We start from the raw sequence: 17,867 nt of genomic DNA on the forward strand, positions 1-17,867 counted from the left end.
ATTGAGCGAACAGTAGGGCTCAACAAAATGACTGACAAGGCACAATGAATCTTGTAGAGGCTGTAGTATGGACATATTGGAATAATCAATGTTGGGTTATGGTTTTAAAGTGATTAACACAACATGAAAACTTTGTGGAAATGCATCGATTTACTGGAAGCTAGTTTATCCCAGGAAAGTATTCAGAGTTGACCGCAGCTGGGTGGCGGCGCACAGCTGGGGAGTGGTGAAGGGAAGCAACAATAGGCAGGTTAGGGCGGCTCAAGCTATGAGAAAGCGGTAACGGGGCGCGGCCTCCAGCTGCCTTAAGATGAATGACGGTGAGGGGGCGGATGACCCCATGCTGGTGTACTGGGAAGCAGACAGAGAACTTGTACACCTGTTGACAAATGTCCGTCGTCCCGTTTTCAGTGAAACATGCGAAAAAGCCGCGCAAAGCTACGGTGGAGCGGTCAACAGAGGCCGAAATATGTGTGTTCGTGACTATAGCAACTTCACGCTGAATTCATGGTCCTCAGAGTCTGAAGTAAAACAGGTGAAGAGCGACAGAATGAAATATGCTGGCCTCTGATGGGAACATAGGACCAAGGAATTTGAAGAACTCTCCTGGGAGTCAGAATTTCGGAAAAATTGGTGTTTTATGCAGATGCTGACCTGTTCGGAGGAAGGGAAATTTTGTGGAAATTTGTTCACTTCCCAGAGGAGGCATTGGTCCGCTGGGAAGCGACGCATAATTAACGCGACTTGCACTGCAATTGGCGTGATTTTGCTGGAGGGGAAACCGAGGCGAAGAGTGGACTGGCAGAAGTCTCCGTAGAGGTCTTCCGTTCCCAGCTTGCCTAGAGTGCGGACGTGGCGGTCTTTACTCAGCTAGCCTGAGAGAGAGTGAGCATCTCTGCAGTTCATGACTTAGCAAAAGGAACGATTGAGCTAGGAGATAGAAAGTTTTCGTTCAGCTATGTACTGAACAAGATAGCTAGGAGTGAATAGACGAGCGCAGCCTTGCAGCACTACGAGGCCAGCCGACGTCCGCACGACGACGATGCCCCGCCACACTGAATTCGGTGATATTGTGCACGCTCTGGCTTGAGTTAGGCCACTGATTAGTTTGTTTGATCACGCCAGCAATGTTTCCACGAGGGTTTCATGGGCCGTGTATTGTAGAATTCTTCTCGCACTTCGCATTATGCCTGGGTCAGTCGATAGGAATTAATTTTGATTTATCGCGTTTTACCCCACGTAAACGCAATTTATTCCCACTGCCTGTTAGGAGAGTCATGTAATGTGATGATTGAAGGTCGTGAGTTAAAATAAATTTGTGCTAATTGACTGCATCTGTTTTCAATCAAGTAGTTGAAATCCGAAGTCACTTTCTTAATTAATTTTATGTTCAACATTTGCATCTGGTGTTCAATAGCTGAATATAACATTACTGTGCACCCCTTTTTAATTAAAAGGGATCAATTCTGAATCAATTAATGTCAACACTGCCACCGCAGTTCAATCAGGAGTCACAAGGCCTTATTACTTTCTCTGCGTTATCCGATATTGCGGCAGTTTTGCACTCTCTGTTGATCTGTTAATCAGTTAGCTGGGGTGAACACACGCCAAAACCAGATAAGTGACGGGTGGGGTGTTACAGGTGCCAACAGATTGTTTTCGCAATCGGAGGAGAAAACTGGTGAGTGAAATTTCATGTGAAGATCCCGTCGCAACGAAAAACGCCTTTGTTTTAATGATTGCCACTCCAATTCACGTATCATGTCTGTGACACTATCTCCCCTATTTCGCCATAATAAAAAACGAGCTGCCCTTCTTTGTACTTTTTCAATGTCATCTGTGAGTCCCACATGATGTGGATCCCTCACCGCACAGCAATACTCCAGAATAGGGCGGACAAGCGTGGTGTAAGCCGTCTCTTTGGTAGAGCTGTTGCACCTTCTAAGAGTTCTGCCAATGAATCGGAGTCTTTGGTTTTCTCTACCCACAATGTTATCTGTTTTATCGTTGCAATTTAGGTTTTTTGTAATTTTAAGCCCTAAGTATTTAGTTGAATTTACAGCCTTATCGCGTAATCGAAATTTAGCTGATTTCTTTTAGTACTCATGTGAATAACTTCACACTATTCTTTATTCAGTGTCAACAGCCACTTTTCGCGCCATACAGATATCTTACCTAAATAATTTGCAAGTTGTTTTAATCATCTGATTACTTTACAAGACGGTAAACGACTGCATCATCTGCGAACAATCTAAGACAGCTACTCAGATTGTCTCCTATGTCGTTAATATAGATCAGGAACAATAGAGGGCCTATGACACTTCCTTGTCCACAACTCGTGAACTTGCGGTAGCATTCTCACTTCCTGCGCACGGGGTCCCGGGTTCGATTCCCGACGGGTTCAAAGATTTTACCTGCCTCGAGATGACTGGGTGCTGTTGTGTTGCCTTCATCATCATCATTCATCCCAATTAGGGTCGGAGGAAGGCAATGGCAAATCACAACTGCTACGACCTGGCCTAGTCAGCGGTGCGGGTCTCCGCCATCGTTCCCTATGCTCCTCGGAGTATGGGACCTCATCATCATCAGCACTTCCTTGGGGAACGCGGATATTACTTCTGTTTCACTCGATCACCTTCCATCTTAGCAGTGCAGTAGTCTTCTTTAGGAAGACGTTTTATATACCAAGATCGCGAAGATGGTACAACGATTATCAATTCATATCCTATTATGTTTCTATGCTCTTTAGATAATTGATATATTTGTCCAACTCTTAAAATTCTTTTTGACGATCTGTCAGAATTACGTAGACTTGTGCACTATGTACGCCTACATCCTTAGCGTTTTTATTGAATGGAATTATGCTGCTGTACTAATATTTCCCTCCATACTCTATGTTTCTGCCATATTTCTGCGTGATCCATATTAGGGTGCTCGCAAAATGCTGCGGCCTCTAGATACGCAGTAGGCTGGGGAAGCGTTGGGAGATCGGTTGTGGTAAGGGCGTCGCTCAGAGCGCTGCAGGAGACATGCCTAGTTCCGGAGGGGAAAGTTCCGTTGTAAACTGAAACCTACGTTCATTTGCATGATGCACACTCACCTGCATGGTGACCATTCATAAATATGTACTGTCACCTCTGCTTTCATTTCTCTAAAAATATTCCGCCGAAAATGCGGCGATTCATTTTCGCCTGCCTTGTTAACCATTTGTAGCTTTCAGAGACGGTCCTTAGCGGCAAATTTTGAGTAAACACTACACATTTCTCTGGTTGTCATGTTAAAATTTGCTTCTTTTGTCAAGACACGCTGTCGCACCTCACTGACATGGTGTCCAGAAACAACTGCGAGAGAATTGTGAAACAGTGGTTTATTAATTTTATTAAGTGAGGAACTCAGGAAAAGTAAGGTCAGCTTCTTATGAAAAAGCACATCCTTGGTCTAAAATGCGTGTAAGAACTTTGCTTATGTTGTTCCAAAACCCACAGAATTTCTCGTTTCACCAGCCATCCATGGCTTTTAAAAATTGCATTCTTTCAGAAAAAAGTCTATAGTTGTTGGAGTAACATGGTAGATAATGAAGTTTTACATAATAACGATTTCTATCGCCTTCGCCTTTGTCCCGCATTGTGCGCGGGGTTGGAGTGGTTACATCGGATTTGGCATGTTAATTTGAAGGGGTGGCCAGATGTCCTTCCTGCCGCCATCCCGTACCCCCTGGGATGGAATCACAGTAACCCATCTGTCTGCATCTAGTGTAAATCATGGAAAAGTGCAGATGTGTTTCAAATGTCTGTGAGTCGTGTAACTGAGGCGGGAAGTGGGGACCAGCCCGGTATTCACCTAGAGAGATGTGGAAAACCGCCTAAAATCCACATCCAGGATGGCAGGCACACCGGCCCTCGTCGCTAATCGGCGGGCGGATTCGATCCGGGGCCGGCGCGCCTACCCGAGTCTAGGAAGCAGCGCATTAGCGCTCTCGGCTAACCTGGCGGGTCTTTTACATAATAACGATATGATGAAATATTCTGCTCTCTGCATTCTATCATTTGCCAAAATCTCATTTCGATCTCTGGAATCGTTTACGAAATGTTGTGGATTTTTCACTATGGTTTTATCATTGGCGCGGCTCGATCTGATCAATTTCCTTGAGATTGGGGAAAGGTAGATACCTCTACCCAAGTCTAAAGAAAAATTCAGTATATTAGCTATATTTCATACGCAGCAACATCTTATGTAATATGCACCAAACGCAAAATCGTAGCGACGTATTTCATTCCACACTTTTCCGAACTGCGCGCATGTCTTACTTTCGCGTAAATCACGCAGTAACTATGACCATTTACGAAATGGTTGACACATCAGCATGAATCTGACATATAAAGCTACAAGAAAATAAAAAAATGCAAATTTGTTACCAAATAGTTTCTATAGTTTCCGGGAGTAGACAACATTCCATTAGAACTAAGCCTGGGGAGAGCCAGCCATGACAAAACTCTACCATCTGGTGAGCAAGATGTATGGGACAGGCAAAATACACTCAGACTTCAAAAAGCATATAATAATTCCAATCCCAAAGAAAGCAGGTGTTGACAGATGTGAAAATTACCGAACTATCAGTTTAATAAGTCACAGCTGCAAAATACTAACGCGAATTCTTTACAGACGAATGGAAAATTTGGTAGAAGTCGACCTCGGGGAAGATCAGTTTAGATTCCGTAGAAATATTGGAACACGTGAGGAAATACTGACCTTACGCCTTATCTTAGAAGAAAGATCAAGGAAAGGCAAACCTACGTTTCTAGCATTTGTAGACTTAGAGAAAGCTTTTGACAATGTTGACTGTAATACTGTCTTTCAAATTCTGAAGGTGGCAGGGGTAAAATACAGGGCCCTAAAGGCTATTAACAATTCGTACAGAAACCAGATGGCAGTTATAAGAGTCGACGGGCATGAAAGTGAAGCAGTGGTTGGGAAGGGAGTGAGACAGGGTTGTAGCCTCACCCCAATGTTATTCAATCTGTATATTGAGCAAGCAGTAAAGGAAACAAAAGAAAAATTCGGAGTAGGGATTAAAATCCATGGAGAAGAAATAAAAACTTTGAAGTTTGCCGATGACATTGTAATTTTGTCAGAGACAGCAAAGGACCTGAAAGAGCAGCTGTACGGAATGGACAGTTCAAATGGCTCTGAGCACTATGGGACTCAACTGCCGTGGTCATAAGTCCCCTAGAACTTAGAACTACTTAAACCTAACTAACCTAAGGACGCACACAACACCCAGCCATCACGAGGCAGAGAAAATCCCTGACCCCGCCGGGAATCGAACCCGGGAACCCGGGCGTGGGAAGCGAGAACGCTACCGCACGACCACGAGATGCGGGCGGAATGGACAGTGTGTTGAAAGGAGGATATAAGATGAACATCAACAAAACCAAGACGCGGATAATGGAATGTAGTCGAATTAAATCGGGTGATGCTGTGGGAATTAGAATAGGAAGTGAGACGCTTAATGTAGTAAATGAGTTTTGCTATTTGGGGAGCAAAATAACTGATGACGGTCGAAGTAGGGAGGATATAAAATGTAGACTGGCAATGGCATGGAAAGCGTTTCTGAAGAAGATAAATTTATTAACATTGTAAGTAGGCTATGTAAGTAGGCTGTTTATGTTTTCTTATTGGTAACGCCACGTAGTGCTCTGTATGAAAATCACTGGCTGTGCTGTGTGCAGTCTGTGACTAGTCTGCATTGTTGTCTGCCGTTGTAGTGTTGGGCAGCGGAAGCTGGATGTGAACTGCGCGTAGCGCTGCGCAGTTGGAGGTGAGCCGCCAGCAGTGGTGGATGTGGGGAGAGAGATGGCGGAGTTTGGAAATTTGTAAGACTGGATGTCATGAACATGTACACTCCTGGAAATTGAAATAAGAACACCGTGAATTCATTGTCCCAGGAAAGGGAAACTTTATTGACACATTCCTGGGGTCAGATACATCACATGATCACACTGAAAGAACCACAGGCACATAGACACAGGCAACAGAGCATGCACAATGTCGGCACTAGTACAGTGTATATCCACCTTTCGCAGCGATGCAGGCTGCTAGTCTCCCATGGAGACGATCGTAGAGATGCTGGATGTAGTCCTGTGGAACGGCTTGCCATGCCATTTCCACCTGGCGCCTCAGTTGGACCAGCATTCGTGCTGGACGTGCAGACCGCGTGAGACGACGCTTCATCCAGTCCCAAACATGCTCAATGGGGGACAGATCCGGAGATCTTGCTGGCCAGGGTAGTTGACTTACATCTTCTAGAGCACGTTGGGTGGCACGGGATACATGCGGACGTGCATTGTCCTGTTGGAACAGCAATTTCCCTTGCCGGTCTAGGAATGGTAGAACGATGGGTTCGATGACGGTTTGGATGTACCGTGCACTATTCAGTGTCCCCTCGACGATCACCAGTGGTGTACGGCCAGTGTAGGAGATCGCTCCCCACACCATGATGCCGGGTGTTGGCCCTGTGTGCCTCGGTCGTATGCAGTCCTGATTGTGGCGCTCACCTGCACGGCGCCAAACACGCATACGACCATCATTGGCACCAAGGCAGAAGCGACTCTCATCGCTGAAGACGACACGTCTCCATTCGTCCCTCCATTCACGCCTGTCGCGACACCACTGGAGGCGGGCTGCACGATGTTGGGGCGTGAGCGGAAGACGGCCTAACGGTGTGCGGGACCGTAGCGCAGCTTCATGGAGACGGTTGCGAATGGTCCTCGCCGATACCCCAGGAGCAACAGTGTCCCTAATTTGCTGGGAAGTGGCGGTGCGGTCCCCTACGGCACTGCGTAGGATCCTACGGTCTTGGCGTGCATCCGTGCGTCGCTGCGGTCCGGTCCCAGGTCGACGGGCACGTGCACCTTCCGCCGACCACTGGCGACAACATCGATGTACTGTGGAGACCTCACGCCCCACGTGTTGAGCAATTCGGCGGTACGTCCACCCGGCCTCCCGCATGCCCACTATACGTCCTCGCTCAAAGTCCGTCAACTGCACATACGGTTCACGTCCACGCTGTCGCGGCATGCTACCAGTGTTAAAGACTGCGATGGAGCTCCGTATGCCACGGCAAACTGGCTGACACTGACGGCGGCGGTGCACAAATGCTGCGCAGCTAGCGCCATTCGACGGCCAACACCGCGGTTCCTGGTGTGTCCGCTGTGCCGTGCGTGTGATCATTGCTTGTACAGCCCTCTCACAGTGTCCGGAGCAAGTATGGTGGGTCTGACACACCGGTGTCAATGTGTTCTTTTTTCCATTTCCAGGAGTGTATATTATGACTTTTGATTAATATTAAGGTAAATACATTGTTTGTTCTCTATTAAAATCTTTCATTTGCTAACTATGCCTACTAGTAGTTAGTGCCTTCCGTAGTTTGAATCTGTTATTTAGCTGGCAGTAGTGGCGCTCGCTGTATTGCAGTAGTTCATGTAACGAAGATTTTTGGTGAGGTAAGTGATTTTTGAAAGGTACAGGTTAATGTTAATCAGGGCCATTCCTTTGTAGGGATTTCTGAAAGTCAGATTGCGTTGCGCTAAAAAATATTGTGTGTCAGTTTAAGCACAGTCTTGTACAATTTTTCAAAGGGAACGTTTCAACATCGAGTATACATTTAAGCGTCAGGAAGTCGTTTCTGAAAGTATTTGTATGGCGTGTAGCCATGTATGGAAGTGAAACGTGGACGAAAATAGTTTAGACAAGAAGAGAATAGAAGCTGTCGAAATGTGGTGCTACAGAAAAATGCTGAAGATTAGATGGGTAGATGACATAACTAATGAGGGGCATTGAACAGAATTGGGGAGAAGAGAAATTTGTGGCACAATTTGACTAGAAGAAGGGATCGGTTGGTAGAGCATATTCTCGGGCATCAAGGAATCACCAATTTAGTACAGGAGGGCAGCGTGGAGGGTAAAAATCGAAAATCGTAGAGGGAGACCAAGAGATGAATACACTAAACAGATTCAGAAGGATGTAAGCTGCAGTAGGTACTGGGAGATGGAGAAGCTTGCACAGGACAGAGTATCACGGAGAGCTGCACCAAACCAGTTTCTGGACTGAATACCACAACAACAATAGTTACTGTAAAATTGCTTGAGAAAGCTTGCAGCGTGTGCGCCTCGATTCAGTCATCAGTGAGCGGCCAAAAAGTGGCTAGCACTTATCGGCTCCCCTTCTGAACAAACTAATGAACTCTCCCAACGCTTTCGACTAGAAGTGGTCACTGCGCATCGGCCACCGTATCTTGCACGAGTGTCAATCGCACATGCGATTGACACTCATCATAACGATAACATTCGCAGATAATGTGTCAACACTCCAACCATCAACTGACAGTTGACAGTTGATGGTTGGAGTGCTGACATATTATGTGCGAATCCAGTAAGTATGGCAACTGATGGCTTATGCATGGGGGTCGTATCCACCTGTACCGCATCAAAACAGCCTGAAATGACGCAATGAAGCGTCGAAACTGGTAGCGACAAAATAAAATAAGGTCATATAGACGGCTGTAGGTGTATTTCCTCCTTTTTTGTCAAGATAGTAAACGGTTGTCGTCCCAGAGGCGTCCTGCTAAAAGGATGGACTTTAAAAAAAATTAGTTTATGAAAGAAAAATGTTTAACCCAAAGGACATAAGTAAATAAAATGAATCGAACTGATATGACTGATATTCTAAGTACAGTACAAATGCCCGCCCGGTTAGCCGCTCGGTCTAACGCACTGCTTTCCGGGCGGGAAGGTGCACCGGTCTCCGGCACAAATCCGCCCGGCGGATTTGTGTCGAGGTCCGGTGTGCCGGCTAGTCAGCAGTGGATGGTTTTTAAGGCGGTTTTCCGTCTCTCTCGGCGTGTGCGGGCTGATTCCCCTTATTCCGCCTCAGTTACACTATGTCGGCGATTGCTGCGCAATCACTTTCTCCACGTACGCGTACACCATAATTACTCTACCACGCTAAAATTGGGGTTACACTCGTATGATGTGAGACGTTACCGGGGTGTCCACTAGGGGCCGAACCGCACACCCGCCCTGAGTTCCGTGTGGGGTGGCGGTGGGGTAAGTGGATTGCTGTAGCCTGTCGTGGGGTTGTGCACCACTGGGGGCTACGGTGGGGACGAAGCCTCTCCGTCGTTTCTAGGTCCCCAGTTCCATACAATACAGTACAAATAATGTAAGGAAAGCTAAACGTCTGAAACGAATCTGCCAGATTTTCGTTTCATTAGAGAAAAAATTTAAACTCCAACTATCACAGAAAGACTAAAAGTTTATAAGAACAAAATAAATGATTGATATCTGTGGGTAGATGGTATGTTTATTACGCTCCTTTTTTGTCCGTAAGAGTGACTACTCGTTACGAGGAGGAGATTAGCGTTTAACGTCCCGTCGACAACTAGGTAATTAGAGACGGAGCACAAGCTCGGATCGGGAAAGGATGGGGAAGCAAATCGACTGTGCTATTTCGAAGGAACCATTCCGGAATTTGCTTGAAGCGATTTAGGGAGATCACGGAAAACCTAAACCAGGACGGCTGGACGGAGGTTTGAATCGTCGTCCTCCGGAATGCGAGTCCAGTGTTTTAACCATTGCTCCACCTCGCTCGGTGCTACTCGATATGAGAAACGTTAAGTAGTCCTCAAAATCCCGCCACGGTTTTTAATTGAAAAGCATGGTTTGCCGGGGATCACGTGATTCACCGTTCGCAAATTGTCGCGTTGTGGGAGCGGGGCGCTGGTCGTTAAGACAAAACGCAAACACTCTAGATTTCGACAGAAGTGGACGAAATCTGCTGAGATCCAGCAGTCCTGTGGTTGTTTACAAGTTTTCAGGGTGCTAGGATATGAGATGAGACAGGAGCTCTTGACGATTTCCGAGATTTTACCACATTACAAGTCGTCGAGTGTTTCTGCATTATTTTTGCCATTTTGCAATTTTTTAATTCTTTGAATTAGAGAGTGAGTTTTTGTGACAGCTACCTTGCGTGGTTAGGCTCGCCTTTGTAATGCTTTGTAGTATCGATCCTGCTTCTCCAAGACTTCTCATTCGGCATATCCATTTCGACAACGCTAGTGCGACATCTCCGATGGTTCACGACCTTGATTTTTACATTTACACACTGTCTATGTTGTATCGTTAGCCGCTGCTGTTAGATGAACATCTCCATTAGGCTTTCGCTCTTCCTAATCAAATCTGTGTCGAAATGCGCTCTTCTCCTTTGGATAATCATCGATTCCTTTATCTGAAAGGCGGTATTCAAATTGGTGGATTAAGCAAAGTATTTAAGCACACTAAAGCCGTACAAAAATTTAAAAAACCACAACTAAAGCAATGGTAACTGTATAATATGTAGGATAAACTCGAAGTCTACATCTACAAATACTATAATTAGTGCGTTTAAGGAGTGAGTTGGTGAGGTGCGTGTGATTGAGGGTTTAGTGTATGTTAATGTTTGAGGGCATGTTTTGATGAGTTGGAGTAGTGCTCGTTGCGATTGGTGGATAGTAGAGATTAATTGACAGATGAAAATTGCAGCAGTATTCGTGTGGTGCTGCAAATTGCGCTTTTTCAGGCTACTTGTGACGTTGGCTTCCTCGTCGCAGTCATGAACGCTGGTGTTTTGTATATGTATGCCCGCTGGGTAATGAACTTTCGTGTTGTGTTAACGATATGATCGTCGGCATCAGAGTGTTTGTGTATCGTGTTCTGTGCAATGGCGGGCTAAGGATGCGCATATGGGTGTTTGGGATGTCTCCAAAAATTCGTTCAAATGGCTCTAAGCACTATGGTACTTAACGGGAGTACGACGTCGAACGGGCCAACTTGGAGCAAGAGAGGTACTACAGGACATTTTAATTTCCACTGTCTATAATTTTACAAATAAATTCATAAAACATTGGCAGCATGCCCAGGAAGTATTCAGGATTTTCACTCATAGCAGTGGAAGTTCAAAAATATAACAAAATAATTTTTAATGTGAAATTTCGTCATTTTTCACTTACTGTTGGCTGCATTTGTTGCTATAGGTATATTTTTCTTCATAAGTAAGAGAGCTTATTCGATAACTTTTGCATGGACTACTAAACAGTAACTGAAAACTCTAGAATTTTCCAAATCTATTAAAAACAGTGGTAATATTTGAGAAAATTAACAATAAAATTTGACTTTTTTCTAAACATGAAGTTTAAAATTTAACATCTCATTAATTTTTTCATAAATTAAGTAAATTCTAGAGTTTCATACACCTGTAATTATGGTTTGTATGCTGTGCAAAATTCATCGAAGAATCTCTCTTGCTTATGAAGAAAAGTGTACCTATATCAACAACTGCAACCAATAGTAAGTGAAAAAATTATCAAATTTCACATGTAAAAAAGAATATATTTTGTTATGTTTTTGAATTTCCATGCTATGGGTGTGAATCCTGCACCCTTCCTGGTCGTCCTGACAGTGTTTCATGAATTTATTTGTAAAGGTATAGACAGTGGAAACTAAAATGTTCTGTGGTGCTTCCTGCTCCAAGTCGGCCCGTTTGACGCCCTACTCCCCTTAACATCTGTGGTCATCAGTCCCCTAGAACTGCTTAAACCTAACTAACCTAAGGACATCACACACATCCATGCCCGAGGTAGGATTCGAACCAGCGACCGCAGCAGCAGTGCGATTCCGGACTGAAGCACCTAGAACCGCTCGGTCACAGCGGCCCTCTTGCGATGTCTCTGCTTTGTTCGTTTGCCTGTTATGAAATTTTCCATGCCTCCCATTTATGGCAAGAGATGCTGCCCTTACGTCGCTTGGCGTTTAACTGACCACTTTTGTAGTGATTTGTTAAACATCGTCTACATCTACATCAATACTGCGGAAGCCACCTGGCGGGGTGTAGCGGGGGGTACTTCTCGTACCAATAACTGTGCTCTCTTTTCCCTGTTCCAGTCGCGAATAGTGCTCGGAAAGAACGATTGTCAGTCAGCCTCTGTATTAGCGCTGATTTCTTGATGACAACTGCTCTTTTCTAGCGTTTACCACCGGAGTTTGTTGAGCATCTCTGTAGCGGTTTCGCGCCGACTAAACCACCCCTGACGATACGCGCGGCTTGTCGTTGGTACTTCTCTTACCATATCTTTTTAGGTCTAACCCAGGACATATCACTATATTTTTTGTGTCCAACTCAGGACATGTATTGAATTAACTTAAGAGTCTTAACAGTGTACTGAAACATTAAATTTTATTTATTGAGTTGCATTTTTCACTGGACATGACTTTTTTGATAATGTTTGTTTTAATTACAACATAAACTTCACGACAAAAAAGTTCAGAAATAATTTAACGTTTGAATGTTTAACATTAAATATAGAAAGTGTGTCCATTTCTGCAGACCAAATATTGCCGACATATTTCTTCAGACAGTCACGACGGTCGAAACATGGCTTCAAATTCTGAAAGAAAGAAGCTCTCTTAACTGGAACAGATGCCCCCCCCCCCAGGCAAAGACATAGAAACTCAACCCCCTTAGATATGTGGCAACAAGAAACATTAGTTTTGTCCGATCTTAAACATTCTCTGTTTGGCAGCACACTCCAGGTCACTTTTTTCTATCGTTAGGTGTTTGGTGAAGCAGTTGAATTCCTAACGTCCCTATGTTTAGCAATTTTCACTTCGTCCATAATACCACCTTTTTCTGTATGAGCAACAGAAAATTTTCCAATACACCGTGTCCAATAAACACGTTCATTATTTTGTCACCACACAATTTCAAAAAGTTATATCCCTGTTGCAGGTTAACATTAAATACGCTCTTTTTTTCCTGTTGCCTAACGATAAGACGATGAATCACACAGAGATAAAATAATAAAAAACATGTAGACGAGTTAATTCACACACGAAAACAACACAAATACGTACCACTGTTGTGTAGCTAGGTGACTAAGAATAAGTGAAAACTCTGGCGGAACCGACAGGCACGCAAAGTACAAGAAACAGTTGACAAAGAAGCCTTCACATCTGGAACCAACGATATGAAAGTGAAACATTATCGCCGGCCGCGGTGGTCTAGCGGTTCTAGGTGCTCAGTCCGGAACCGCGCGACTGCTACGGTCGCAGGTTCGAATCCTGCCTCGGGCATGGATGTGTGTGATGTCCTTAGGTTAGTTAGGTTTAAGTAGTTCTAAGTTCTAGGCGACTGATGACCTCAGAAGTTAAGTCGCATAGTGCTCAGAGCCATTTGAACCATTTGAACACATTATCTGACTAGAGATGTTATTAACTAGTAGTCCGTGTCTTTTAACGCCAAGATGAAGCGGTATTGCTCTATAATGCGACGAGAGCTAAACAATACGCAAGAAGAAGAAGAGGAAGAGGAAGAAGTTTCCAACGCTCCTGAATCAAAAGTATCACTCGAAAGAAGTCATTACAATATCAACTAATTTCCGTACAAACACGTAAGCATGTGAGGAACGCTCCAGAACCTATATAACTTGACGTTAACGTACTTGCCGTGATAATTGTCTATAGTGTTAACGTACCGGTGTAGAAGTACAAGGATACTTAATTCTCACCGATAATGCCGAAGTCTGCAATATCTCCAGACATATAATTTGGAGGGAGATCAGTTTGGCAACGCAAAAGAAACAATTGATATGTTTGTATGAGTCGTAGTTCTACTTTGCTTTAGCATTGCTAGAAAATTTAAAGGGGTCAAAGTAAAACGGGTGCTAGTAGACCACATTGGTCATGCTACGAAGTCTGTGAAATGAGGTCTTAATTGGTAAAGCAGTTAGTTTCTCCCTACTGTGCGTAAAGGAGAAATAAAGCGACCGCTCACAGGATCTGGTTTCGTTCCCTTGCATCCACTGAAGGAAACGCGCAACCGAGTGCTAACAACTCTTGTGTAACAGAGGAAACTTGTTTATGGTGCCTCCATAGCGTAATGAGGAAGTGGCGTTTGGGCGAAGAACACGACTGGTGTTACACGGAACCTGCGCTCTCGCGAAGTTACGTCATCTGAACAGTGCTTGTTGCAACTTACTCTTGAGTTATTTGTTCCATTAATTTTCAGCAAATACTATGAGTAACAATTTGCTACTTAAATATAAGCTACCCTTCAACATGTTAGTCTATCTTGTGGTTACCAGTGGCCGATTCTGTTCAAAATCTGTTATAATTATTCTTCATATGATTAATATTAATGGGATACAGCATGTGAAAGTTGCTTGATTTGGACAGGTTGCTCCTGTAACCGAATATCAGATCTGAAGATGGTTCTAGATGAACCGAAAGCTGTCATATGAATAAAAATTTTACAATCAAGACAGATTATAAGTAACATTGTAAAATTCACTGATTGCTGCTATCCTATCAGACATTATGTCTGTTTTTCCAAAGAACAAGAAAATGATACGCATTGCTTAAAAAATAACGCGTGATTTGTTTGTCAGCTCTGTAGTTACTTATTTTACGACTGTCTACGATCCTGCAGTAAACAGAGTGGTTGTAATTAAACTTTCGCTGCTTCAGAGGGCGCACATGAAAAGTGAGTGATCATGGGACAATGAAACCATCTGCATCTAAGACAGCCGGGAACCACAATAGAGGTACCATTTAACAATAAATTTTTCGCAGCAGTCTTCGAACTGTGGACCACGGAATGTTCAGCAGTCGTGACACAGCTCGTGCACACTCAGTGCGTTCAGTATCCTCAGCCATGGCAATACTAACTCGTTCAACAGTCTGTGACGTCACTGGCTGCAGTAATCATTCTTGTATTGGCAGTAAGAACGTAGGTAATCCAAAATCACAAGGAACTAATAATGAATTGAATGTGAATCTTGCAACAGAAGCACCTGAAGAATTGTAGCGTTATATATAAGGAACTTGCTGAGAACACTGATATTCACAAGAGTCTGAAAACCGCAAATGACTGAAAGAAGAGAAATTAGTCTGTACTACGGGCTGCTCACTGCTTGAGTACTGAACGCCGGACACTGCATTCTTACCTGAAACTCTAAGATTCGACGTTGAGGAACAAAAAATGGTTCAAATGGCTCTAAGCACTATGGGACTTAACATCTGAGGTCATCAGTCCCCTAGAACTTAGAACTACTTAAACCTAACTAACCTAAGGACATCACACACATCCATGCCCGAGGCAGGATTCGAGCCTGCGACCGTAGCGGTCGCGCGGTTCCAGACTGAAGCGCCTAGAACCGATCGGCCACACCGGCCGGCAGTTTACAATCAGCACGGCAGACTGTGTTCTATTTGAACAAGGGTGGCAGAAGTGGCTTCATACAAAAACTACTCAGGAAAATGAATTCACGACAACCTCGTTTCTTTTTTTTTTTTTTTTTTGTACGGTCTGTGCCATTAGTTCTTTATGACACTGCTTGTCGTATCATGAATGTCGTAAACGAATACGACCAAAAAACTATCCCCCCCCCCCGTCGTAATTTTCTTTTCTGCCAAAGAATCTATTAGTCGAAGATAAAACAGCATAGCCTTCCAGGGATTAAGAAGCTACGTTCAGGGTGATTATAATTAAACTTTCGGTACTTGTTAGTATCATAACTTTCCACTAGGCGCCGGTACTGGTACGGCGACGTAGAGATGAACCACAAGCACCAATGTGCGTTACAGTCGCAGACAGCCATCATGGTTCTGAACAAGACGAGGAGGGCTTTACCCGTAAAGCTGTTTTGTCAAAACAACAGCAATAGTGCTGCTGCTCTTTGCGTGTATTGACGCATTAAGGCAATACTCCGCAACGGAGTTGAAGACCGTGAGTTCAAAGATCGAATTAACTGGCGATATGGGAATTCCTCGAGATAGAGGCCGATAGCCAGTGACGTCACAGACTGTTGAACGAGTTAGTAACGCCATGGCTACAATCTACTCAAAATATCACTTAAGCATTGGCAGTTTATGTGGAATTTCGCCAATGAGAAGTTTTCGTATCAACGGATGGTTTTTGATCTCACACAGTCTTAAGACCCAAGAACCGTGCTTGCTCCATTAGCTTTTGGACAGAGTTCACGCAGTCTTCAACAAAGCTCCATGTGCAAATTAAGGAATTTTATCTGTCACTTCCCCGTACAATCGTCGCTGTTAGCCACCTTGTATTATCTATTAATTGTTTTTTTTTCCTCTAAAAGGGTGCATGCTTTCTCTCAGAATAGTGGTAGAAATGATAGCACTACAATAATTTTTCTACATCAGATAATATTATACACTATCTTGATATTTTCATGCAATTAAATTTTATAATTTTACGAATTTTGGGTTTAAACCATCTCCAGAATATGTGAGATAAAAATTAGAAGCATTTACCTTACAAATACTAGAGGACATCGAGGATCATGACAAATGCTACCATTCAGTGACAGTGCCTTAAATAAAAAAAATCCGTGGCCGTTAGGTGGACAAGAGTGGCGATAGATCCACTTTCATATATGACAATATTAAAAAAAAAAGCGTAAGTATTTTTTAAAAGTATGTAAAAGCTAAATTTACGGAAAATAGGGATGATGTTGCATAATGATAACTTCATTATTTTCATTCTTTCCCACAGTTATAGCCAGCGAAAGAGCCGAGAATCGGTTCTTCTGAGTGTTGCAGCATCCGATCTAACCCTCGGTTTGCACTAGACCTTGGGTCTCATGCGCTCTGTAGACGAAACGCCCTAATTTGAAACACTTGTACTGAACATAGTAAACAACCCGATTTCGATAAGTGTTTGGTGGTACATTAGATGTAAATTTTATTTTTACTATTTTATACGAATTTAATTTTAATTTCAATTTTTGTTTGAGAATCTGAAAACGGAAGAAACTGAAATATTTTCAACCAACTGAAAATAGCAACTAATGCTGAAAAAGTACAAAGCGCATGGTAGTATTTAGAAATAGGGTTCATTGCTGGATTTCGATGACGTTTCCACGGAGAGTAACATGAAAATCCTCTCGACGCCGCACAGAGAATCAAAGTGTGGAAAGTAGCGTCTCTAGAGGCAGAATCTGTTGCTAAGATGTACTGTGGTGGAACATTATAAACATTAGAGCAGCCTGTTAACCGCATTTCAGAAACGTATCCAAAGAAGTCCAAAAATCTGTTCGTATGGCAGAACGTGAGTTTGATGTCCCAAAGTCAGCTATCGGCGATGTGCTACATAAGATGAAGCCCCTCGGTAAACCCAAACGAGCAATGTTTGCCGTGGTCATTCTTTAGCGCACTGACGTAGACAACTTTTTGGCTAACATTGTTTTCATATGAGGCAACATTTCAACTCAGTATAAGGATTGGCGGACACCATGTGCGAATTTGGAGGGTAGTGAACGTCCTGCTGGCTAACGGCCTTCCCGCAGAGGTAACACCGTTTCCTGTCAGGTGACCGAAATTGAGCGCTGTTGGGCTGGGCTAGCACTTGGATGGGTGACCATCCGGCCTGCCGAGCGCTGTTGGCCAGCGGGGTGCACTCAGCCCTTGTGAGGCAAAGTGAGGAGCTACTTGGTTGAGAAGCAGCGGCTCCGGTGTCGTAAACTGACATACAGCCGGGAGAGCGATGTGGTGACCACATGCATCTCCATATCCGCTTCTAGTGACGTCTGTGGCTGTGGCTGACACGGCGGCCGGTCGGTTTCGTTGGGCGTTAATGGCCTGTTCCGGCGGAGTACAGTTTTTTTTTTTTTTTTTTTCGTTTTAGAACATTCTTCTGAGGCATGGAGTACGACCGAGAGAGCCCAAAAGCGTGGTTCAATAGAGGATGAAATAATTAGATCTCTTTTCTTTGCCGAGACGCTTATGACTGTTCATTCGTATTTTGATACATAACTT

General features: G+C 43.9%; 1 protein-coding gene across 2 annotated transcripts in view; it reads right to left on the bottom strand.

The window, feature by feature from the left end:
* LOC126162976 (phospholipase B1, membrane-associated-like) overlaps positions 1 to 17,867 on the bottom strand; it is a 368,462-nt gene that overhangs the window by 231,557 nt on the left and 119,038 nt on the right. The gene's annotated exons all lie outside the window — the stretch shown is intronic.

Source organism: Schistocerca cancellata, chromosome 1 (genome assembly GCF_023864275.1).
Source record: "Schistocerca cancellata isolate TAMUIC-IGC-003103 chromosome 1, iqSchCanc2.1, whole genome shotgun sequence".
Lineage (NCBI taxonomy): Eukaryota > Metazoa > Arthropoda > Insecta > Orthoptera > Acrididae > Schistocerca > Schistocerca cancellata.